We start from the raw sequence: 25,656 nt of genomic DNA on the forward strand, positions 1-25,656 counted from the left end.
ATTGACTTAGGTTTTTTTCCTATTTATTTTCTGTGAATACAATGTTGGACCAGTGACCTGTCCTAGATGAAGTTTAATACAGGTCTGTTTTCCTCAAAAAAAAGAATAAAAATATATACAAACACATTTAAGTGCATATTGTTAAAAAGATAAATAAGTATGCGTGCCCACAAGATGTATAACGGAGCCCCCCCCCCTCTGATTTTCTGTCTAGCCCACCTCAGTCTCCCCACTCTCTTCCCTGCACCGAGACGAGGCTGAAGCCACCCCGATGCTTCATCTGTTGTCTATTTAGGCCCAGATTCTGCTGTCTTTACTCAGGCCAAGTCATACCTTTCTTCTCAAGTAGTCCCATCCTTGCTAGTGGGAATTCTGGAAGAATAGAAAATTATTTAACAGAGAGAGGACAGAAATGGACGTTAGACGGTACTGTTCAGGACAGGGACTGTACAACAGCTAGCACAGAAGTGTCCAGCTTCCGATTAGGTCCTCTGTCCTGCACTAGGATACAAACTACTACTGCAGATTCCTTTAGAATTCCAGTTTTAATAAGGCAAGTCTTACTTCCTGTGTCAATGTCTTCAATTCTTCTGCCTACAAATACCTTCTTCAGGTAAGTATTACCCTTCCCACAAAGTAAGAATAGACTTTTGCCCACTTCCTGAGATTTCTACAAGCTCTTGTCCAATATCTAATTTTCCCCAGAGTTTAATGTTCCTGGGATTTTCTCCAGTAGAATAAATCTTAACTCCCTTAGTTTTGCCCTTTCAGTGCAAGGACAGGGTTAGGCCTTACCAGGTCAGTCCAAGACAAAAAACGGACCTCCATTTATATGCAGTTTCTCCTTCACACGTGCGTGCGCACACACACCACCCTCTTCCTATCTCATTTCAAAGCTATTTATGTCAACTTACATAACTGGGGTGAAACTGAGAATTTAAAACCAGCAATTAGTTTATTGATGCTGAGAGGTTTTGTTAATCAAGCCATACGAATCTTTGCAATCAATATATGTAGCTAGCTTCTCTCTCTAACAAAAGGTGTAGCCAATTAACCACCCTTTAATCACAGACTTGGTTTCCTGAGACATGTTGACACTTTTCATTGATCAAAGTTCACCTCAATTACACCTTTGGGAAACTACAAAGTTTTGTAGATCACATTTTTTCCTTCATTTGATCAAAATGTCTAACAGCAAAAAATGCCAGATGTAGTTTTATTTCCTGAGATACCCACCGGAGTCACTTATAGCAAGATGCGTCACCATGAAGGTGTATGAATGGAAAGAGCTGCGCTGGGGCCGATAGGTTGCATACAAGTTTCAAAAGTAAAACATGTTAAATCAGTTCAAACTTTTTTATTTTTAGTACTTCCACATTAAAAGTCCTCAGGTATTATGCTGTTAGGATTACAGGTTCCTTCCACACCAACTACAGCTGACAAGAACGAAAAATGTTAAAAAGGACAGAGAGAGAGAGAGAGATTTGTAAGAGAAATATAAATCATACCAATTTTCCTCATAACCTTTTTGGTGTAATGTACTTCCATCAAGTGAAACACAGCCTCTGAAAGCACGGCCAGTATCTAGTGTAGCAGAGCTCCGACCTTGTCCCCGTGATTTCAGGCGGTTTATGCTAGCTTCAGAGGCTCACTGCAACCCTCCACGTAGCCTCTCTCTCTCTCTCTAGGGCCAGGGACACAGTCTACTGAGCTCTTTTCATCATAAGCCAGCAAGTAAGTTGGTGAGAGAACTCCCACAGTCTCTGTTGCTCTTACGGCCTCATACCAACACAGTTTAGCCTCCTGCCCTGAGAGGGGCCTGTTTTCCCCCCCCCAGGAGGTGTTTCTGTAGTGGTGGCTTGGGGGAACCTAGGCTTGCCCTCTACTCTGGGTTCTGGACCAGGGACCCTAAGGATAGTAGCTGTTAGCAGCCAACCTTTCACTGCCAGAGTTGCTACTTTTCCCTGGGCCACTTCCCCACAGCTCTCTTGCTTCTCCCTTCTTCACCCTTAACTTAAGGGTCCCTTACCAATGACTTGAGAGTGTCTTCATTAACCAGCCCTTCAGCTACACTTCCTCTTCTCTGCCTGACTTGAATGAGTCCTTTTATAGTATTAGAAGGGCCTTAATTAGAGTCAAGTGGCCACATTAGCTTAATGGCCTCACCTGACTCTTTGCAGGTTAATTGGAGTCAGGTGTTCTCATTAGCATGGAACAGCCCCTGCTCTGGTCAGTCATGGAACAGAAAACTTAATCCAGTGGCCAGTATATCTGCCTTCTGCGCCAGAGTTTGGTCCTGGCGGAAGTTACCAGAGTCGGAGACCTCCTGGACTACGACCGGGTAGACTGGCTAGATCCCCTGATGCTCGCTCAGCACATGGGGCTCTCCAGATCTCGTACTCCCCTGCGCATACTTCAGGAGGTGAGGGCCACTTTGCCGCCCGCTGCTCAGGTTTATCTCGACCAGGTCCTACGAGAGGACATGCCCCATCCACCCTCCACCCCAGGCCCTCCGGACCTTTTCCTCGGGCCCCTGCCCCGTGGGCCCGACCGACCCCCCTGCCCCTTCACCGTGAGCTGGCTATGTGAGCTGCAGCCAGTCCGGTTCCAGACCGCGCCAAGGAAACATCTCTACATGCTCGTGTGCCACACCCTTCACGTCCTCACCCTCGTGTCCCGCCCTGACGCAAAGTGGCGGGACCTTCTGCCACCTCTAGAGAGTGAGGAGCCCCGGTGGGCCAGCCTATATTCCACCTTAGTACCAAGGCCTGCCGGGGATATCAGTTGGCGGCTCCTTCACGGGGCCGCGAGCACGGGCATGTACTTGGCACGGTTCACCCCAATCCCGGACACCTGCCCCTTTTGCAGCGTGAGGGAAACCCTGGAGCACGTCTACCTGGAGTGCGCCAGGCTGCAGCCCCTATTCCGGCTCCTCACGAATATTTTGTTAAGATTTTGGTTGCACTTTTCCCTGCACCTCCTTATCTATGCACTCCCTGTCCGTAGCCCCACTAAGTCGCGGGACCTCCTGGTCAGCCTCCTCCTGGCCCTGGCTAAAGTGGCCATCTATAAAACCAGGGTGAGGAGGTTGGCCGATGGAGTCTCCTGTGACTGTGGGGCCTATTTCCGATCCTCTGTCTGTTCACACCTCCGGGCAGAGTTCCTCTAAGCGGCGTCCACTGACTCCCTTGACGCCTCTGAGGAGCGGTGGGCGCTGTCCGGGGTTCTCTGCTCGGTGTCCCCGTCAGGTTCCCTTCATTTGACCCTTTGACCGCACTCCTGTCCCTGTTGTTCATTAGTTGTCCCTCGTAATTATTTAGTTTTCCAGGTCCTGTGGACCCCCCTCCCCCTTGGGCTGGGGGGGGGATCCTTTAGCAGTAGGCGGGCAAAGCCCGCCCACTTCCTGGATCCCAATAAGGCTACTCTGCTGTACCCAACTGGCCTGGGTCTATCACACTAGTAAGTGACAGTAGAGCAAAACATTTGAGTCATTTTTGCTTTCTGGGCTCTTCTGAAAATAAGATGAAATGGCATGGGAAAGTTAGAATGGGAATAGCTTTGATTTCAGAAAAAGAAAAGGGTTTAATTTAGGAATAAATACAACCTAAAGGGCATGCTATAGGTATGGTGAAGTTCAGACTAATTTGGATGAACTTCTTTCTTCTCCCCACACTTGCAGCTGCATCAATTTGATTCAGGTTTTCATATATTTACTTTGTCCTATCAGTTAAAATGGGTGATAGTAAACAATGTGATGTCAAATCACAATTTGAAGTTTGAAGCACAGCTCACCTGTGGATCTAGATTTGGAAAATATATAAGAGTTGGTTCAAGCTGCAAAAAAATGGGGGAAAAGGGAAGAAGTAGTATCGGGACAATAGTGGTCATTTTAAAAATGAACTGAAAGCTTTTGAGAATCAGGAAATCTTAATTCTGTTTCCATCACTCATTCAATGTGCACCGCTGGGGAAGTCACTTCAGCTTTGACTTGATTTCCCCTTGCCTATTAGGGCTATTCAGAAGGGCATTGAGAGACCTAATTACATAACCAACACACTGTTCCAACAATATGCATACACAATTACATGGCAAAAGGTGCTAACAGCATGCACATTCGGCGTCATTGATATGTAAGCATTCAGTGTGACTGTGTAATTAATAACTAATTAATACACTTAATAATTAATATACTCGGCATTAATAAGGGCACTGTGTGGACATTTGTTTGGCAGGTGAAACTCTGAGCTTCCTTTTTGTGCAGCTGCTCTGCAACACAAGAAAGGTAGTTGCCCAGGCCCACCCGCCCAGGCCATGTGACCTCAGCGAGCAGCCTTGGGGCACGTCTTCAGTGGCAGCATTTTAACGTGGCTTGTGTGCTGGCGGCATAGCGCTGGGAGAGCTCTCTCCCACCGCCAGGAGGGGAATAGTTCCCAGCACTGGTAGCGCAGCTCCCAAGACAAAGGTGTCTTCCCTGAGATTTCTGCAACAGGCAGTTAACTGCGTGTGTGATGTCTGTTACCAACACGGATCAGAGACACAGGATGCATGTACTTTTTGTAAATAAACGAGTTACACCACGAAAATATCCAATTCCTTGTCAACAATTACTGCTCCAAATAGAAAACAACTGCAAAAGCCAGAGTTCGCTGCCCCTCAGCAAAGGGCCAACATCATTATGAACACTGAACACTGTATGTTCCATACCCTAGGACCCATCATCACTGGATGAAAAGGGAGAATTCCTAATACACCTCTACCGCCATATAACGCGGTCCTCGGGAGCCAAAAAAAATCTTACCACGTTATAGCTGAAACCGTGTTATATGGAACTTGCTATGGAGGGCCGGGTGGGGAAGGCTGTGTCTCCCCAAACAGCCTGGCCCCACCCCCTGACTGACCCCTCAGAACCCCCAACCCATCCAACCCCCCCGCTCCCTATGCCCTGACCACCCCCCGAGACCCTCTGCCCGTTATCCAACCCCCCAGCCCAGCCCCCTTAACACGCCACTCAGAGCAGCCTGTCGGAGCCAGACATGCTGCCGCCATATGTGCCAACGCTGTGGGTGCTCTGGGGCTAGAGCACCCAGGGAGAAAAATTGGTGGGTGCAGAGCACCCACCAGGAGCTCCCCGCCCTGCCCCAGCTCACCTCCTCTTCTCCCCTGAGTGCGCCGCCGCTCCGCCCCTCCCCCCTCCCTCCCCGGCTTGCGCAAGCCGGGGAGGGAGGGGGGAGGAGGAGAAATGCTTTACCGCCTTATATCCAATCGCGTTATAGCGGGGTAGAGGTGTAGTCATCTGCTCAGGCACCACTTTCCTGTCATGAGGCTCAAGGAGGAAGTCTTGGATGTAGACCACAGACTTTATTGGGCTGCTAGAATGAAAACAAGGAACAGGAGCATAAAAGGGGAGGCACATATTCAGGCTATGTCTCCACTTGCAGAGTTTTTGCGCTGTCAGTTTCAACGGTGATAGCGAACCGGCGAAAGAAAAGCGCTGGTTTGTGTACTCACTTACTCCGACACCTGTGGAAGTGTTTACATTTGCAGCACTTCCATCCCCAATGAGAGCAGCGCTTTAGGGCACTATCCCACAGTGCGGCTCTCTCCATTTTGACAATAGGTCTTGTGGGAAGGGGGGGGGGGGTGATCGTGGGGCATCCTGGGTCCCTGCACAGCCCCCTCTCCCCAAACACTGATCAGCTCTAGTAGCTCAGCATTGCTCCAAGCAGGAGATCATTTGCTTTGTGGAGCAGCCAATGTCACCTGGCCAGATGATAAGTGAGCACTTGCCAAGAAAACAAGAACAACAAGTTTCAAAGTGCCCGGGGCTTTACAGGGGGAGGGGTGAATGTCTGTTTACCTGGCGTCAGAGTAGCAGACCTGCTGGCCAGAGTGGAATATCCTCCGGAGGCTAAAAGCTCTATAAACAGGAAGAACGGGTCTTCACTTGCACATCGCTGAAAAAGCATCACCAGTAAGAACTGTACGCCTCTCATGGAGGTGATTTTATTTTTGTGGTGAAACTTCTTTCACCACAAAAAGTCATTGGCAAGTGTAGACACGCCCATGTTTTTTGCGCAAAAAAGGGACTTTTTCTGCTTTAAATGACAAGTGTAGACATGCCCTTAGAGTGAAGAGATGATGAGTCCTGAATAAAAGCTAAGAAAGGAAACTAGGAAAAATCATTGTTCAAGTTACTACACCTATAGAAACATTTAAAAAAATCATTTGTCTTAACACTTCTGTATTAATATATTTAATCAATTTCCTGCAGAGGGCAAGATCTTTTTAATTAAAATGGAAGTGGACCACCACTTAATCTTACATAGCAATCACTCTGTCCTTGGGGATTAGATGAACAAGTTAAAGGCTTTCTATATTTTTTTTTCTTTTTCTGTAATTAGAAGTTACCTACTGTCTGTCAATCTTAACTTCAAGCTTGAAAGAGAAGAAAAGGAAAATTAATTTATGTGCAACTACCAGTTATGAAATTGTCAGAAAAATCAAATTTTATCAAGTGTGATTTCGGTTTCTTATTTTAAATAAGTAATGCATTTAATTATATGCATATTAGCAACAACACAAATCACTTGTACTACACATTAGCTTAAAGGAAAAACCAATCAAAAATTCCAGCAATTCAATATTGGGGTGTTGCGGCTGCAGTGTTAAGGGATGGTTTTCATTTGCACATACTTCTTAACATTTATGGGTGGTGCCTTTTTGAAGAATTTGCATTTGATATATTACGGTTATTTCATAATGCTTTATTAAAAAAAATGTTCAGTGCCTTTGAGATCCTAAGCCCTGCTCCCACCACTTTATGCTGCATACAAAGGATCAGAACAGTATGAAGGAGCCCTAAAAGCTCTGGTTCCAGATGGGTGAGAAATCCCCTGGTGTAGGCACTGTGGAAGACATCCCTATGACTATCTTCCAAGGACTACCTCGCAAGCCCTGGCACGAGGGCCATGCTGAGAGTGGGAGGGGTATGTCAAGGCACGGCTGCAGCAAACAGTGCTCCAGAGATTCTGGACTGTGCAGCACCAGGAGGCTGCTGTAACAAAGAGTCTCTCTACATGTGAGCTTGGAGGTTTGATTCCCAGCTTGTGTAGACATGGCTCGAGCATAGCTAGCACTTAAAAATAGCAGTGTGTTCACAGCGGCAAAGGTGGCAGTTTGGGCTAGCCTCTCTGCGTTCAATCCCACTTGACCCCCCTGGGTACATACTTGAGCAGCTTGCCTGAGTGGTGCCTCAGGGCTGTCCAAGTCACAACTGGGGCTGCTCCACCCACCAGCAGCTCAAGATTGAGAGAGTGCAAGAGGTGGCTTCAAGTTGCCAGAGCCACCCCAATGCCGTAAACTGAGAGTTCTGTACTGCACTTACATTTACACTGCATCTGGGAGTGTGCTTCCTGGCTCGAGCAGACAGGCCCATGCTAGCTCTGCTTGTGCTAGTGTGATAAAAATAGAAGTGTAGCCAGGGGTAGCCCAGGCGGTAGATTGGACTAGCTGCTCAAGTATGTACCTAGAGAGTCCAGGTGGGGCTGTACTGAGGTGGCTAGCCCAAGCTGCCGCTATGACACCCCTTGCTAGATTGCTACTTTTAGCATGCTAGCTTGATAAAATCTAGTACGTGTCTGCCTACCTGCTCCCAGCTGCAGACTCAAACAATTAAGTTGAGTGCCAAGGCAAAGCTTCCTGTACCAGGAAAAGAGAGAGATACTACTTATGTAACTAGATCACCAGCGGAAGAGACTCCAACCTGGAAAAAGTAGCTGTTAGGTGAGGAGAAAAGCTACTCTGCTCAGTACTCAAAAGAGTGGAATTACATGGATGCATATGTACAAGAGCAGGAGAAATAGGCCCTCCCCCTGACTGAGCTTTGGAGGAAGCCAGAGAGCAGAGGATAGAACTAGAGAAGTCTAAGCATGCTTTGGAGGAGCAACTGCAATGGGAACAGTGTTCCATGGCAGTAGTTGGCAGGAAAAAGAAGTGAAATATTGGACCATCTCTGCCAATAAGAGCCATATGGTGAAGCTAGCAGCCAGCCTGGCAGAACTACAGGCTCAGGTGAAGAATTAAATATAGGAGCCGAAGGACACATTATCCTCATGAGAAAGGATGACACATGCCATGGAGAAAGGCCAAGTTGACTCTAAATCTGAGAGTGTCACCCAGAAAGTAGTAAGTGGAAAAGGCAACGAATAGATATTTGTATTTGACTTGATATATGCAACTTGGTAGACTTTGATGTTTGTGAGGACTGAAAAGGGAGGCAATTTAAGACTCTCTTTGGTGAAAGATATGCTCATACAAGTAGGATTGTGTCTCAGAGCAAGCCATACAGCAGCTCCCTCCTTGGTAAAACCCCAGTTTTGGCTACCAAAGCAGTAGTAGCAAGAGGATCGCACGTTTCTCAATGTAAAACATGTACACTATGTTGGTAGATAGAAGAAAGGAACAATAATGGCTATGAGAATCATACCAATACGGACACATTTGCTAGATTTCCTTGTTGAAGCTAAACAGGAAACATCATTCTAGCTGGGAGATGTAGCTAGGGGCAGTGACTGACAAGCTTACCATGGAGATGGCATTTCTTGGAGGCGAGGAAAAGAAAGGAGGGAGGAAAAGCCTGTCAAAGGCCAGAGACAAGGCACAGTCAAGTTGAGATGTTAGCAGCCTCCTCATCCCTAAACCTGAAAATGTTTTAAAATCTTCATCTTTTTTTATCTACATTTTTACAAATCTTAGGATACTGCTGTACTAAACATATTTAATGTCTCTCTCTTCTTGGTATGCAGGACTGTAAACTCTGGTCTTTTTCGAAGAAGAGATGCAGATGCCTATGTCTCACATGCTCGTGAGGGAAAAAATTCAATTTGAAAGTTAAAACACAATTTAATTATCCAAAACTGCATAATATCTGCTGTTCTTTACATACTGTTTGATTTATTATTTTTGCTAATTAGATTTAGTCTGGACTTGGGAATCCAGAAGCGAACAGAGGATTAGAGGCATTCCTGCATGCCCTACCACCTCCTTAGCATCTATATGTCACTGGCGGGACAGCAAAACCATGCAAGGTGGTGTTGAGAGAACAAATTTATAATGCTGTTTGCATGGCTGGAGGTTGACAGTTTACACAACCAGGATCTCTTTGTCCTTTTCATAGTCTATGTATTTCAATAAGTGCAATATTTAGTTATTCAACCTACACAGTTTAAATAGTTGCATTAAAAATGGTACGAGGAAGATACATTAGAAATATAATCATTTTGTAGGTGTACCATTACTGACAGCAACATTTGTATTTAATTTCAATAGAATAAACATTTGAGATCTGCAATTTAAAACATAGAATGTATCTTATCATTTTTGTTGATAAGTATTGTACTTGCTGTTTTTCATAATAATTCTTCAATAAGATCGTTGTATACCTAATAGGCCTTGATCCAGCAAAGTGCTTATATACTTTGCTGGATTGGGTCCTTAATGGCTACTACACCTTACTTATACTATATACGACAATCTGCCCTCACACCATGTAGCAAGTATTAGTCCTATTCAGCAATACCAGACCAATACATCAAAAATTAGGAACACAATATAAAAGTAGACAGTCTTTCCTTTCCTTCTACCTTGTAACATAAGCAAATTTCAATAGTATTTAAAAAAAAATTCAGGAAAAAAAAATACCTTGCCTTTGTGGATTAATTCATTCTCTTCCACATCCTCCAGGCAGGGTATTTTGGTGGTTGAATCCGTGTATCAAAGGTCTTCTTTCTCAATACCCGTTTTTCCACACACTATTTTCACCAATATCCTTAATGGAGTTACCATACCCGTAAGCTTCCCTTTCCATATATATTATTTTTATATTTATTTATTTATTGCTCTTATGTGGCAACACTACTAATAGTACTTTCACTAGGAGTGTTTTCATTACCCTGGGCCTCCATTGTCCTGATCCCAGGTAGTGTCCTGGCCAAAATGGGCCAGAGAGAGGGGGACCTAGATGACATTGCCATCCCTACTAGCTCCAGCTGAATCCAAACCATTGCCTAGGTGGATAGCTGTTACCATCTAAGCCCTGGTCTACACTAGGACTTTAGGTCGAATTTAGCAGCGTTAAATCGATTTAAACCTGCACCCGTCCACACAATGAAGCCCTTTATTTCGACTTAAAGGGCTCTTAAAATCGATTTCCTTACTCCACCCCTGACAAGTGGATTAGCGCTTAAATCGACGTTGCCGGCTCGAATTTGGGGTACTGTGGACACAATTCGATGGTATTGGCCTCCGGGAGCTATCCCAGAGTGCTCCATTCTGACCGCTCTGGAGAGCGCTCTCAACTCAGATGCACTGGCCAGGTAGACAGGAAAAGAACCGCGAACTTTTGAATCTCATTTCCTGTTTGGCCAGCGTGGCAAGCTGCAGGTGACCATGCAGAGCTCATCAGCAGAGGTGACCATGATGGAGTCCCAGAATCGCAAAAGAGCTCCAGCATGGACTGAACGGGAGGTACGGGATCTGATCGCTGTTTGGGGAGAGGAATCCGTGCTATCAGAACTCCGTTCCAGTTTTCGAAATGCCAAAACCTTTCTGAAAATCTCCCAGGGCATGAAGGACAGAGGCCATAACAGGGACCCGAAGCAGTGCCGCGTGAAACTGAAGGAGCTGAGGCAAGCCTACCAGAAAACCAGAGAGGCGAACAGCCGCTCTGGGTCAGAGCCCCAAACATGCCGCTTCTATGATGAGCTGCATGCCATTTTAGGGGGTTCAGCCACCACTACCCCAGCCGTGTTGTTTGACTCCTTCAATGGAGATGGAGGCAATACAGAAGTAGGTTTTGGGGACGAAGAAGATGATGATGAGGAGGTTGTAGATAGCTCACAGCAAGCAAGCGGAGAAACCGGTTTTCCCGACAGCCAGGAACTGTTTCTCACCCTAGACCTGGAGCCAGTACCCCCCGAACCCACCCAAGGCTGCCTCCTGGACTCAGCAGGCGGAGAAGGGACCTCTGGTGAGTGTACCTTTTAAAATGCTATACATGGTTTAAAAGCAAGCATGTGAAAGGATTACTTTGCCCTGGCATTTGCGGTTCTGCCTTTGCAAAAGGTTTCTGGGGAGGGCAGCCTTATTTCGTCCTTCATGGTAGGACACTTTACCACTCCAGGCCAGCAACACGTACTGGGGAATCACTGTAGAACAAAGCATTGCAGTGTATGTTTGCTGGCATTCAACCAAAATCACGCGGTGGGAGGAGGCAAAATGCGACCTTGTAACGAAAGCACATGTGCTATGTATGTAATGTTAACAGCAAGGTTTACCCTGAAAGAGTGTAGCCACTGTTTTATAAAATGTGTCTTTTTAAATACCGCTGTCCCTTTTTTTTCTCCACCAGCTGCATGTGTTTCAATGATCACAGGATCTTCTCCTTCCCAGAGGCTAGTGAAGCTTAGAAAGAAAAAAAAACGCACTCGCGATGAAATGTTCTCCGAGCTCATGCTGTCCTCCCACACTGACAGAGCACAGACGAATGCGTGGAGGCAAATAATGTCAGAGTGCAGGAAAGCACAAAATGACCGGGAGGAGAGGTGGAGGGCTGAAGAGAGTAAGTGGCGGGCTGAAGAGAGTAAGTGGCGGGCTGAAGACAGGGCTGAAGCTCAAAGGTGGCGGCAGCGTGATGAGAGGAGGCAGGATTCAATGCTGAGGCTGCTGCAGGACCAAACCAGTATGCTCCAGTGTATGGTTGAGCTGCAGCAAAGGCAGCTGGAGCACAGACTGCCACTGCAGCCCCTCTGTAACCAACCGCCCTCCTCCCCAAGTTCCATAGCCTCCACACCCAGACGCCCAAGAACGCGGTGGGGAGGCCTCCGGCCAACCAGCCACTCCCCCACAGAGGATTGCCCAAAAAAAAGAAGGCTGTCATTCAATAAATTTTAAAGTTGTAAACTTTTAAAGTGCTGTGCTTAAAGTGCTGTGTGGCATTTTCCTTCCCTCCTCCACCACCCCTCCTGGGATACCTTGGTAGTCATCCCCCTATTTGTGTGATGAATGAATAACGAATGCATGCCTGTGAAGCAGCAATGACTTTATTGGCTCTGCAAGCAATGATTAAAGGGAGGAGGGGAGGGTGGTTAGCTTACAGGGAAGTAGAGTGAACCAAGGGGTGGGGGGGTTCATCAAGGAGAAACAAACAGAACTTTCACACCGTAGCCTGGCCAGTCATGAAACTGGTTTTCAAAGCTTCTCTGATGCGTACCGCACCCTCCTGTGCTCTTCTAACCGCCCTGGTGTCTGGCTGCGCGTAACCAGCAGCCAGGCGATTTGCCTCAACCTCCCACCCCGCCATAAACGTCTCCCCCTTACTCTCACAGATATTGTGGAGCACACAGCAAGCAGTAATAACAGTGGGAATATTGGTTTCGCTGAGGTCTAAGCGAGTCAATAAACTGCGCCAGCGCGCCTTTAAACGTCCAAATGCACATTCTACCACCATTCTGCACTTGCTCAGCCTGTAGTTGAACAGCTCCTGACCACTGTCCAGGCTGCCTGTGTACGGCTTCATGAGCCATGGCATTAAGGGGTAGGCTGGGTCCCCAAGGATACATATAGGCATTTCAACATCCCCAACAGTTATTTTCTGGTCTGGGAATAAAGTCCCTTCCTGCAGCTTTTGAAACAGACCAGAGTTCCTGAAGATGCGAGCATCATGCACCTTTCCCGGCCATCCCACGTTGATGTTGGTGAAACGTCCCTTGTGATCCACCAGAGCTTGCAGCACTATCGAAAAGTACCCCTTGCGGTTTATGTACTCGGCGGCTTGGTGCTCCGGTGCCAAGATAGGGATATGGGTTCCATCTATAGCCCCACCACAGTTAGGGAATCCCATTGCAGCAAAGCCATCCACTATGACCTGCACATTTCCCAGGGTCACTACCCTTGATATCAGCAGATCTTTGATTGCGTGGGCTACTTGCATCACAGCAGCCCCCACAGTAGATTTGCCCACTCCAAATTGATTCCCAACTGACCGGTAGCTGTCTGGCGTTGCAAGCTTCCACAGGGCTATCGCCACTCGCTTCTCAACTGTGAGGGCTGCTCTCATCTTGGTATTCATGCGCTTCAGGACAGGGGAAAGCAAGTCACAAAGTTCCATGAAAGTGCCCTTACGCATGCGAAAGTTTCGTAGCCACTGGGAATCGTCCCAGACCTGCAACACTATGCGGTCCCACCAGTCTGTGCTTGTTTCCCGAGCCCAGAATCGGCGTTCCACAGCATGAACCTGCCCCATTAGCACCATGATGCATGCATTGTCAGGGCCCATGCTTTCAGAGAAATCTGTGTCCATGTCCTGATCACTCACGGGACCGCGCTGACGTCGCCTCCTCGCCCGGTATCGCGTTGCCATGTTCTGGTGCTGCATATACTGCTGAATAATGCGTGTGGTGGTTAATGTGCTCCTAATTGCCAAAGTGAGCTGAGCGGGCTCCATGCTTGCCGTGGTATGGCGTCCGCACAGAAAAAAGGCGCGGAACGAATGTCTGCCGTTGCTCTGACGGAGGGAGGGGCGACTGACGACACGGCTTACAGGGTTGGCTTCAGGGAGCTAAAATCAACAAAGGGGGTGCCTGTACATCAAGGAGTATTTCAGGCAGGACTGCACGGAGGGTTCCAATAAGAAATGGTGCACCTAAGTTATCGTTGTTATTGGAACAAGGAGGTTAGCCTGGCCTCTGATTGATACATGGCTAGATTTACCTCGCTGCACCTTCTCTGTGAGTGACTGCAGTGTGACCTAGAGGAATGAGTCCCCTAGACAGGGGAGGAGGCAAATGAGTACAAAACAAATCTGGTCTATTTCTTGTTTTGACCCACTCCATCTATCTTTTACATCTTTGGCTGGCAGCAGAGGGTGCAGAAGGACTGCATGCCATCCACATCTCATGGCTGCTCGGCAGAAGATGGTACAGTACGCCTGCTAGCCATCCCCATCTCTTGCCTGCCTGGCAGAAGATGGTGCAATACGACTGCTAGCAATCCTCATCTCTTGCCTGCCTGGCAGAAGATGGTACAGTACGACTGCTAGCAGTCCGTATCGCCTGCCTGCTCACCATAAGACGGTTCAATAGGACTGACTGCAGGACTAAAGAGAATGACCTGGTCAAGTCACTCCAAATTTAGTCCCTGCGCCCATGTCTGCCCAGGCGCTCCCAGCCGACGCGGCCAGGAGCACCTCGGACACGATGAGGACGACTACCAGTCGTATTGCACCGTCTGCTGCCAGAAGGCAAGGGGTTGCTGCTACTGTGCAGCAAAGCCGTACCGCGTCTGCCAGCACCCAGGAGACATAGGGTGATGGTTACCTGAGCGGGCTCCATGCTTGCTGTGGTATGGCGTCTGCACAGGTAACTCAGGAAAAAAGGCGCGAAATGATTGTCTGCCCTTGCTTTCACGGGGGGAGGGAGGGAACGGGAGGCTGACGATATGTACCCAGAACCACCCGCGACAATGTTTTAGCCCCATCAGGCATTGGGATCTCAACCCAGAATTCCAATGGGCAGCGGAGACTGCGGGAACTGTGGGATAGCTACCCACAGTGCAACGCTCCGGAAGTCGACGCTTGCCTCGGTACTGTGGAAGCGCTCCGCCGAGTTAATGCACTTAATGCACTTAGAGCATTTTCTGTGGGGACACACACACTCGAATTTATAAAACCGATTTCTAAAAAACCGACTTCTATAAATTCGACCTTATTCCGTAGTGTAGACATAGTGTAAGAGACAGTCAAACAAGGGGGCTTTTCCTTCTAAGATTGGACTTTATACTGCAGCAAAGGCAGCTCCATCCCATCCCAAATAATAACTATTCTTTGGAGAAAAGAAGTTAACATCTTTGATACTATCTAAGAGACTGTCAAAAACGCCTTATATATATTTTAATTTATTTATTTCTCCTTCTAAAAACTGGTCTACATCTAAATGGACAGGGAACACACAATGTTAAAATGAAAGCCACATTTAGGGCTTTACTTTCCCAATGCTGTGTTTTTCCTCTCTTTTCTGTACCTCAAATAAAAGATTAAAAGGATGTTTAATGATGTGTTTGTCATGGTGCTAAGCATGGGCTTGAGTTCTGTAGTTTCCGCATTGGAGTGTTGCTCTGTATACCAAGCCCCAGATCTTGTTTAACACTGTTGAATACTGAACAGTGATTGGGTCACATTAACACCTATAGTACAAACTATATGCATCCAAACTAATGCATCAGCACCCAATGGAGGGAGGAGGCTGCAAGGGGCAGAATACAGTGCTTAGTGTGGTAGGGGAAGTGTCCAATTATCTATAAGGAGTAAGAGGTCTCCGAATCTGTGTATACATTTTTTTTTTTTTAGTTTAGAAATCAGGAAACTAACCAACAAGCAATGAGAGTTTAAAAACAAAAACAAAAAAAAAACACCATAATTTTTTTGGTTTGTCAAAGGATTTTTGAGTCTCCAAGATAGGCAACACTGCATAAATGGTGTGTGTGCTTTAACTAATCTCTCTAAACCTCTAAATTGAGACCCTCTAATTGTTTATGCAGGGCTGGATTAAAGTAATTTATGATCCTAGGCACACCATGTCTTGAGTGCTCCCAACAGTCATGCCCCTATTTTGGGTGCAAAAGGTCACTTACATAAGATTAGTCTTCTGGGAAACATACCATTGGACTTCCTTCCTTAAGGAAACTATGGCCTTGGCATTTATCCGTTTACAGATGTGTTCTGCTCTGCCCAAGGGTGGAAAAGGCACCCCATCCCCAACCCCAGAGAACTCTGTGTGTTAGTAACCATGCTGCCTCCGTCTCCTCTCCTCCACAGCTCTGCACCACCCCCTGTTCAGGTATTTTTAGATAAATGCCATATTCCAACCTTTTATAGGGAGCACCTGGCTTGGAGACTGTTCCCACACATTACAAACTCTACAGCTTGTACTCTGTATCTGCAGAATAATTGACACTGAGTGCATGCACCCAGCAAGACAAAAAAATACTACATACAGCATACACAGTAAGTATAACAACAATTTATACTAAATTCTTACATGCACTAAACTCCCAAAACCAAAAGCAGAGACCTTTGTTTGATAAGGACAAAAATTACTAAATTTCAGCTTCAAGTTACTTTTAAAAAAAAACAACACCACACATAAATCAGCTTTATTTCCCCTTTAAGTACCATTACTTAAATAGTTCAACACACAGAAAAGCTTACTATTGGGGCCATCAAGCCATCACAAAAATTAATCACGATTAGTCGTGTAATTAAAAAAGTTAATATGATTAATCGCACTGTTAAACAATAGAATACCATTTAAACAAACATATTTGGATGTTTTCTACAATTTCAAATTGATTTCAGTTACAACACAGAATACAAAGCGTACAGTGCTCACTTTATATTTATTTTTGTTTACAAGTATTTGCACTGTAAAAAAACAAGAAATCATATTTTTCAATTCACCAAATACAAATACTGTTGTGCAATCTCTTTATCATGAAAGTTGAACAAATATAGAATTATGTACCAAAAAAACCTGCATTAAAAATAAAACAATGTAAAATTTTAGAGCCTGCAAGTCCATTCAGTCCTACATCTTGTTTAGCCAATCGCTCAGACAAACAAGGTTGTTTACATTTGCAGGAGATAATGCTGCCCACTTCTTGTTTACAATGTCACCTAAAAGTGAGAACAGGCGTTCGCATGGCACTGTTGTAGATATTTACATGCCAGAGTGCTAAAGATTCATACGTCCCTTCATGCTTCAACAGCCATTCCAGGGAACATGGATCCATGTTGATGCCAGGTTCTGCTCGATAACAATCCAAAGCAGTGCAGACCGATGCATGTTCATTTTCATTATCTGAGTCAGATGCCACCAGCAGGTGCTGGGTCATCATCCGAGACTACTATAACATTAAATTATGGCAGAATGCGGATAAAAGAGAGTAGGAGACATACAATTCACCACCATGGAGTTCAGTCACAAATTTAACCAACGCATTTATTTTTAACAAGCGTCATCAGCATGGAAGCATGTCCTCTGGAATGGTGGCCGAAGCACGAAGGGGCATATGAATGTTAAGCATATCTGGCACAGTAAATACCTTGCAATGCCAGCTACAAAAGTGCCATCCCCCAGCATAGGAGCACATCAAGGAGGAAATGGGGCTGTGGCCAGAGTGCAAGGTGTTTTGGCTGTAGCTGGGTAACGTGTTACCCAGCTAAGCAAAGTTTTAAACAGCCTCTAGGCCCCAGAACCCTCCTCCATGCAACCACTGTTCCCCACTGAACAAATCTTGGCTCCTAGCTGCCTCTTCTTGTGAGGAGGCCTGGGCAGGTGCTTCTTCACTACAGTGCGATTGGGATCATCAATACAATAGGGTCACTTGCATCTCCATGTCCCAGGGGTCACATGGCAGGTCTGCTCCTCTTCCTGTACCACACTTCTTCCCCCACCCACATCAGGCTTCTCCTTTCCATCTGCAGAATCCTCCTTCTCTACATTGGTCTTCTCAGTAAGGCATGGAAAGCTTGTATTTAGCAACTGAATTTGCATTTAACATCACAGAACACAGTAACTAGAGCCTGTTTGCACTTCTCTGTAGTTCGGAGGCTCACCTTCCAAGATAGAGGATGACCTTTGGCCTCTATAGCCACACCTGGTACCTTTACACAACAGTTACAGCTGCTCCACACACCATCCTTTCCTCTCTTCCAGGACACCACCTTTTCTGTCCCATTCCACAGGTGCCTCCAGTAGAGTTCTCCTTTTCTCCCCCAGTATTCTCTCTTCTTCCCTGAATAGGGCTAATTTTGCTCCCCCTGCTTAGAAAATGTGAGTCTATTTCCCTTCTCTCCCTAATGCCGACCTATGATGGTATACCTACACTGCAGCTGGAATGTGTAATTTCCAGTTCAAGGAAACATATCTGCATTAGTTCTGATTGAGCTAGCGTGCTAAAAACAGAAGTGTAGACCCAGCAGCACTAGAGGCTAGCTGCCCCTCGTACATATGCAGAGTCTTGGACAGGACCATACTCAGGGCGACTAGCCTTTTCCACTGCTTGCACTGTTCTGGCTACACTTCTATTTATAGCACGCTAACTTGGTCAGAGCTAGCACAGGTATGTCTCCTTGAGCTGGAAATTATACCCTCCAATTCCTGTGCTAATGTACCCTGAGGCACAAGGGGAGTAAAGCAGCTAGTAAGAGGAGCAGGAACGGAAGCAGCTTTTGGCAGTTCAACTATATTTGGAGCAGTGGACCCTGACAACAATAACCAAAATATTTAATTTCACTCCCAGCTGCCCAAGACAGAGAGAGGAGCCATGATACACCACAGACAACCAGGGCACTAAGAAAACTGAGATTGTTGGCAAATGCAACTGCTTCCTTTGTTCTTTCTAGCAGGAAGCGTAGCTGTTTTAGTCACAGTTTTTGTGATGCATCTATTGATTGAAATGTAGCTACATTTTGGATTGCGCTACTTGGTTAGTCATTTAAATGCAGAAACCCAGTAGCATGCAGTAATTTACTAACAACTGACATACTAAGAACAGCCATACTGAATCAGACCAATGGTCCAAATAACCCAGTAGCCTGACTCTGACAGTGGCCAGTCCCAGCTTCTGGCAACTGGAGGTTTAGTGATACCTGAAGCATGGAGTTGCATCCCTGACCATCTTAGCTAATAGCCATTGATGGATCTATCCTCCATGAACTTATCTAATCCTCTTTTGAACCCATTTATACTTTTGAGCCTTTACAGCATTCCTTAACAATGAGTTCCACAGAGTGACACTGCATTGTGTACTTGTGGCACCTTAGAGACAAACCAATTTATCTGAGCATAAGCTTTCGTGAGCTGTAGCTCACGAAAGCTTATGCTCAGATAAATTGGTTAGTCTCTAAGGTGCCACAAGTACTCCTTTTCTTTTTGCGAATACAGACTAACACGGCTGTTACTCTGAAACCTGCATTGTGTGAAGAATCACTTCCTTTTATTAGTTTTAAACCTGCTAACTATTAAATGGAGTGATAGTTATTTTCTTGGTGACAGTTGTATAGCAAGTTTATGTGGACGAAGAACCACCTAATCGGTTAGCTTCCAAGACCAGGGGTGAGAGACATTGTGTTTTTAACATGACTGCCTTGATTTTTAAGGTCATTCCCCAAGAGATAGACAGTCCTAGGGAAACCATGGCTTTGTCAAGTTTCAATAGGCTCCTTGGACATAGTGCATGCTGGACCCCCATTGCAATGCATAAGATTCCCTCCTTCCTCCTGTACGCCACATCTCAGCTAACCAATTGGGAGCAGTTAAGACATGCATTCTCACAAGCATCTTGTAGTTTCATCTTCTGTTCAGTCCAGCCCTGCTGCTCTTCTTTGGACCAGAGATGCCCTGACTACCCTGGGGGGAAAACATTCAAGCAGGAGGAGAGAAAGCATACTGGGGAAGGGCAGGGACTGACAGGCTGCAAACAGAAAAAGAGACTGTTGAGTAAAGAAAAAGCTGAGAAAAAGGACACAACAAAAGCACAGAAAACTTAGAACGACAGACTACACAGGTAGAAAGAAGGGAGCTACATATCAGGTCAGATGTGGAAAACTTCTGCAGGAATAGAGTAGAAAATATAACGCAGGGCTGACACTGCAAACACAACCCAGCTTCCTTCCTCCTTGACTTTTACTGTGAATGCTGCCAGTCATGATTCCAAAACTAAGGTTCAGTTCCATTTTGCACTTCAAACAGGGATTCAACCTCTGTGTTACGTGTGAAAAATATAGTCTCTTCCCCAGACTCACAGCACTCACTGAGTGCAGAATGAAATTTCTAAGAATTTACAAGTAAGTCCATCACTGAAATCTGCCTCATTGTTCAATTCTGATGGGGATGGGGGAAGAGACAGACAGAGGGTGTAAACGCAGAGAGGAAGGTGAAAAGCAAAAAACAAACAAAAAACAAACACAAACACACACCTATCCCTATCTTCATGGCCAACACACACTCACTCTATAACCCTTTCCTCACTTCTCCTCAGAGACAAGTATGCTACTCCTTCAGTTTAGAAATAGTTTTCCTACTCATGTCTGACTAGTGCTCTGTAAGATGATGAAAACCAAGGGACCTATAAAAGCAGTTAAAACAAATTGTAGTATTTCTTTTCTGTAAAAGAAAAATGTGTATAGTCTTCCTTCATTTTACTTATATACAGTGAAAGCACTTTACGGGTTTCACTGCAATGAAGTTTTCTTTTTGCTGCTGGAGCTATTCAGAGGAGAGTGTAATCTCTTCTTGATCTGCAAGGAAACTTATCTGTTAAGTGTATAAATACATGGTGCTTTACAAAGCTAGACACAATGAACCAAATTGAACCTGGTAAACCTACTGAATTCAATGCAGTTACCACATGGGTGAATGTGGCCCAATGTCTTAAGAGTATTCATTTAAAATGTAAGAGTAGTTTATTACTTTGAGGTCCTGTTATTTTTTAAACCAACACATTAGCAAATACAAAGACTCCCAACAGAAAATAAAATGGATTCAGTTACTCAGCCAATAAAAAACAATGTACATGGCTGTTTGTTCTATTTGGAAAAATTATTTCATTTTAAACAATATTGCACTTGGACATATAACCAGCAACACTGAGCTCAGGTATAATGAACAGAACATTATAGTTACTAAGAAATAACAGAAGTGAGAAATGTAATTGTAGTCTCTGAACAAATACACATTTCATTCATATATATATATAGTTAGGTGATACATACACATAATCACACAGTGTGAGACGCACAATTTTCAAAGACATATACTAGTATGTGGGATGCACTTATACCCCATCATCATTTTAAATTCCACAAACTGCTTCCAAATTGCCTCATATCAGGATGAAATTGTATTGCAGCTTATATGAGCTTTTTTTAATCGTCTTGACATTTCCCTGCTAGCAACCACTGGCACAGCTTTCTACTCTTTCCCAGGATGTTGGGAGTAGGGTTACTGTACATCATCTGTCCAGAAAAGAAAATCAATAGTCAGGTTAGAAGTTATCTACCGAGTACCACAAAGGAAATTTCCATCAACATGGAGCACCCAGAAAGTATGCCCTGATCTACACTACAGGGTCAGGTCAAATTTAGCTGCGTTAGGTCAATTCTATAAGCAAGCAACCCCATTCCGTCGACCTAAATAGGTCTTAAAATCGATTTCTGTACTCCTCCATGGTGAGGGAAGTAGCACTAAAATCAACCTTGCTGGGTTGAATTTGGGATAGTGCAGATGCAAATAGACGATCATAGAATCATAGAATATCAGAGTTGGAAGGGACCTCTGGAGGTCATCTAGTCCAACCCTGTCAAGGTTCCTCCCCCACTCTGAACTCTAGGGTACAGATGTTGGGATCTGCATGAAAAACCTCCTAAGCTTATCTTTACCAGCTTAGGTCAAAACTTCCCCAAGGTACAAAATATTCCACCCGTTGTCCTTGGACTGGCCGCTACCACCACTAAACTAATACTGGTTACTGGGGAAGAGCTGTTTGGACGCGTCCTTCCCCCCAAAATACTTCCCAAAACCTTGCACCCCACTTCCTGGACAAGGTTTGGTAAAAAGCCTCACCAATTTGCCTAGGTGACTACAGACCCAGACCCTTGGATCTTAAGAACAATGAACAATCCTCCCAACACTTGCACCCCCCCTTTCCTGGGAAAAGTTGGATAAAAAGCCTCACCAATTTGCATAGGTGACCACAGACCCAAACCCTTGGATCTGAGAACAATGAAAAAGCATTCAGTTTTCTTACAAGAAGACTTTTAATAAAAATAGAAGTAAATAGAAATAAAGAAATCCCCCCTGTAAAATCAGGATGGTAGATATCTTACAGGGTAATTAGATTCAAAAACATAGAGAACCCCTCTAGGCAAAACCTTAAGTTACAAAAAAGATACACAGACAGAAATAGTTATTCTATTCAACACAATTCTTTTCTCAGCCATTTAAAGAAATCATAATCTAACACATACCTAGCTAGATTACTTACTAAAAGTTCTAAGACTCCATTCCTGGTCTATCCCCGGTAAAGACCAGCATATAGACAGACACACAGACCCTTTGTTTCTCTCCCTCCTCCCAGCTTTTGAAAGTATCTTGTCTCCTCATTGGTCATTTTGGTCAGGTGCCAGCGAGGTTACCTTTAGCTTCTTAACCCTTTACAGGTGAGAGGAGCTTTCCCCTGGCCAGGAAGGATTTCAAAGGGGTTTAGCCTTCCCTTTATATTTATGACAAACCCCGTGCCCAGAGCAGGACCAATCCCCAACTAAATCATCCCAGCCAGGGCTTTGTCAAGCCTGACCTTAAAAACTTCTAAGGAAGGGGATTCCACCACCTCTCTAGGTAACGCATTCCAGTGTTTCACCACCGCCCTAGTGAAAAAGTTTTTCCTAATATCCAACCTAAATCTCCCCCACTGCAACTTGAGACCATTACTCCTTGTCCTGTCATCTGCTATCACTGAGAATAGTCTAGATCCATCCTCTTTGGATCCACCTTTCAGGTAGTTAAAAGCAGTTATCAAATCCCCCCTCATTCTTCTCTTCCGTAGACTAAACGATCCCAGTTCCCTCAGCCTCTCCTCATAACACATGTGTTCCAGACCCCTAATCATTTTTGTTGCCCTTCGCTGGACTCTCTCCAATTTTTCCACATCCTTCTTGTAGTGTGGGGCCCAAAACTGGACACAGTACTCCAAAGGAGGCCTCACCAATGTCAAATAGAGGGGAACGATCACATCCCTCGATCTGCTGGCAATGCCCCTACTTATACATCCCAAAATGCCATTGGCCTTCTTGGCAACAAGGGCACACTGTTGACATTATTGGCCTCTGGGAGCTATCCCAGAGTGCTCCAATGGGACCGCTCTGGACAGCATTTTGAACTCCGATGCACTAGCCAGCTACACAGGAAAAGCCCTGGGAAAAGTCTATCAACGTGTCTGGGGATGGAGCGGGAATCCTCCAGGGACATCTCCATGAAGCTCTCCTGGAGGTACTCTGAAAGCCTTTGCAGAAGGTTTCTGGGGAGGGTTTCCTTATTTCATCCTCCACGGTAGGACACTTTACCACGCCAAGCCAGCAGCAAGTAGTCTGGAATCATTGGAGCACAAAGCATGGCAGCAAATGGTCCTGGGTTTTGGTCGCATTGAAGCAACATTCGGTCTTTATCTTTCTGGTTAGCCTCAGGAGAGTGATATCATTCATGGTCACCTGGTTGAAATAGGGGAATTTTTGTAAGGGAAAAGTAAAAGGACCCCGTTCATGCTGGGCTGTTTGTGCTTGGCTAAAAGGGATCATCCCATAGCCATGCGCTGGGGGGAGGGGTGAAGGGATCATCCCAAATAGCCACGTGGCGGGGCGGGGGGGAAGGTGTGTGCTGCATATCCACCTGAAAACTGAAGCCCCTCCTTTTAAATGGCAAACCCAACCAGCATTGCTTGCTATGGGATAGGAGAACGCTGCAGTTTGAAAAAAACATTCCCACATGTTCTGAAGGTGTTAGAAGCCAAACCCGCATACCCTTTGGCTTACCATGGCTGCATGGAAACCAAATTCTGTTGCCCATCCATGTGTGATGTGTCACCATACTGGCAGGCGCTCAATATAAAAGGAAAAATACGACCTTGTACCTAAAGCACATGTGCTGTCTGCTGTGCTTGCTTGATTCACTGTGAAAGAGTCTCCCTTTTGTTCTCAGAAATGCACCATCTTAAATTTTACTCTCCCTTTTTATCCCCCTGCAGGTGCAAATGTTTCTATCCTCCCGCTATCATTTCCGTCCCTGAGGTTATTGTAGATTAGAAGATGGAAAAAAAAAACGCACTCGCGATTACATGTTTTCCCGAGCTCATGCAGTCCTTCTGCACTGATAGGGCACAGCTGAATGCATGGAGGCATTTAGTGGCAAGAGGCCAGGAAAGCACTAAGTGAGCGCGATGAGAAGAGGCAGGATGCAACGCTGAGGCTAATGGGGGAGCAAACAGATATGCTCAGGTGTCTGGTGGAGCTGCAGGAAAGCCAACTAGAGCACAGACCACCACTGCATCCACTGTACAACCACCTGCCCTCCTCCCCAAGTTCCATATCCTCCTCACCCAGTTGCCCAAGAACGCGATGGGGGAGGCTCCGGACACCCAGCCACTCCACTCCAGAGGATGGCCCAAGCAACAGAAGGCTGTCATTCAAACAAACAGTTTTGATTTATAGTGTGGCTACAATAAGAGATGTGCCCTTGTCCTTCCCTATCCCACCCTACCCCATCCGGGCTACCTTATGAGTTCTCCCCCTTTTTTCTTTTTTTTTTTTAAATTAACAAAGAAAGAATGCATGGTTTCAAAACAATAGTGACTTTATTTCCTTTGCCAGCGGTGATCAAACGGGGGGGGGGGGGGAATGGTTGGCTTACAGGGAATTAAAATCAACAAAGGGGTTGGGTTTGCATCAAGGAAAAACACACACAACTGTCACACTGTAGCCTGGCCAGTCATGAAAATGGTTTTCAAAGCATCTCTGATGCACAGTGTGCCTATCTGTGCTCTTCTAATTGCCCTGGTGTCTGGCTCTTCAAAACTGGCAGTCAGGCAATTTGCCTCAACCTCCCACCCCGCCATAAATATCTCCCCCTTACTCTCACAGATATTATGGAGCACACAGCAAGCAGTAATAACACTGGGAATACTGGTTGTGCTGAGGTCTAACCTAGTCAGCAAACAGCACCAGCAAGCTTTTAAACCTCCAGGCACATTCTACCACCATTCTGCACTTGCTCAGCCTATAGTTGAACTGCTCCTTACTACTATCCAGGCTGCCTGTATGGCTTCATGAGCCATGGGAGCAAGGGGTAGGCTGGGTCTCCAAGGAGAACTATTGGCATTTCAACATTCCCAACAGTAATTTTCTGGTCTGGGAAGAAAGCCATTCTTGCAGCTGCTCAAACAGCCCAGAGTTCCTAAAGATGCGAGCGTCATACACCTTTCCCGGCCATCCCACGTTGATGTCAGTGAAACGTCCTTTCTGATCCACCAGTGCTTGCAGCACCATTGAGAAGTACCCCTTGCAGTTTATGTACTGGTTGGCAAGGTGGTCCGGTGCCAAGATAGGGATATGTGTTCCATCTATCGCCCCACTACAGTTAGGGAACCCCATTGCAGCAAAGCCATCCACTATGACCTGCACATTTCCCAGAGTCACTACCCTTGATAGCTGAACGTCAGTGATTGCATTGGCTACTTTTTGAATCACAGCAGTCCCCACAGTAGATTTGACCACTCCAAATTGATTCCGGACTGACCAATAGCAGTCAGGCATTGCAAGCTTCCACAGGGCTATCACCACTTGCTTCTCAGATGTCAGGGCAGCTCTCATCTTGGTATTCCTTTGCTTCAGGGCAGGGGAAAGCAACTCAGAGTTCCAGGAAAGTGGCCTTACGCATGTGAAAGTTTCGCAGCCACTGGGAATCATCCCATACCTGCAACACTATGCAGTCCCACCAGTCTGTGCTTGTTTGCCGGGCCCCAGAATCGGCATTCCACTGTATCAACCAGCTC

At 45.7% G+C, this 25,656-nt stretch overlaps 1 long non-coding RNA gene across 2 annotated transcripts in view; it reads right to left on the reverse strand.

Annotated features, from left to right (window-relative positions):
• The window catches only part of LOC125636441 (uncharacterized), a 75,649-nt gene extending 70,458 nt beyond the window's left edge, over window positions 1-5,191 (reverse strand). For both annotated transcript variants that reach the window (XR_007356598.2, XR_012668485.1), the window contains exon 1: window positions 5,148-5,191. This is a non-coding gene — a long non-coding RNA (uncharacterized LOC125636441). The remainder of the gene's footprint in view (window positions 1-5,147) is intronic.
• Window positions 5,192-25,656: the final 20,465 nt, after the last annotated feature.

This window comes from Caretta caretta, chromosome 5 (genome assembly GCF_965140235.1).
Source record: "Caretta caretta isolate rCarCar2 chromosome 5, rCarCar1.hap1, whole genome shotgun sequence".
In the NCBI taxonomy this organism is placed as follows: Eukaryota; Metazoa; Chordata; order Testudines; family Cheloniidae; genus Caretta; species Caretta caretta.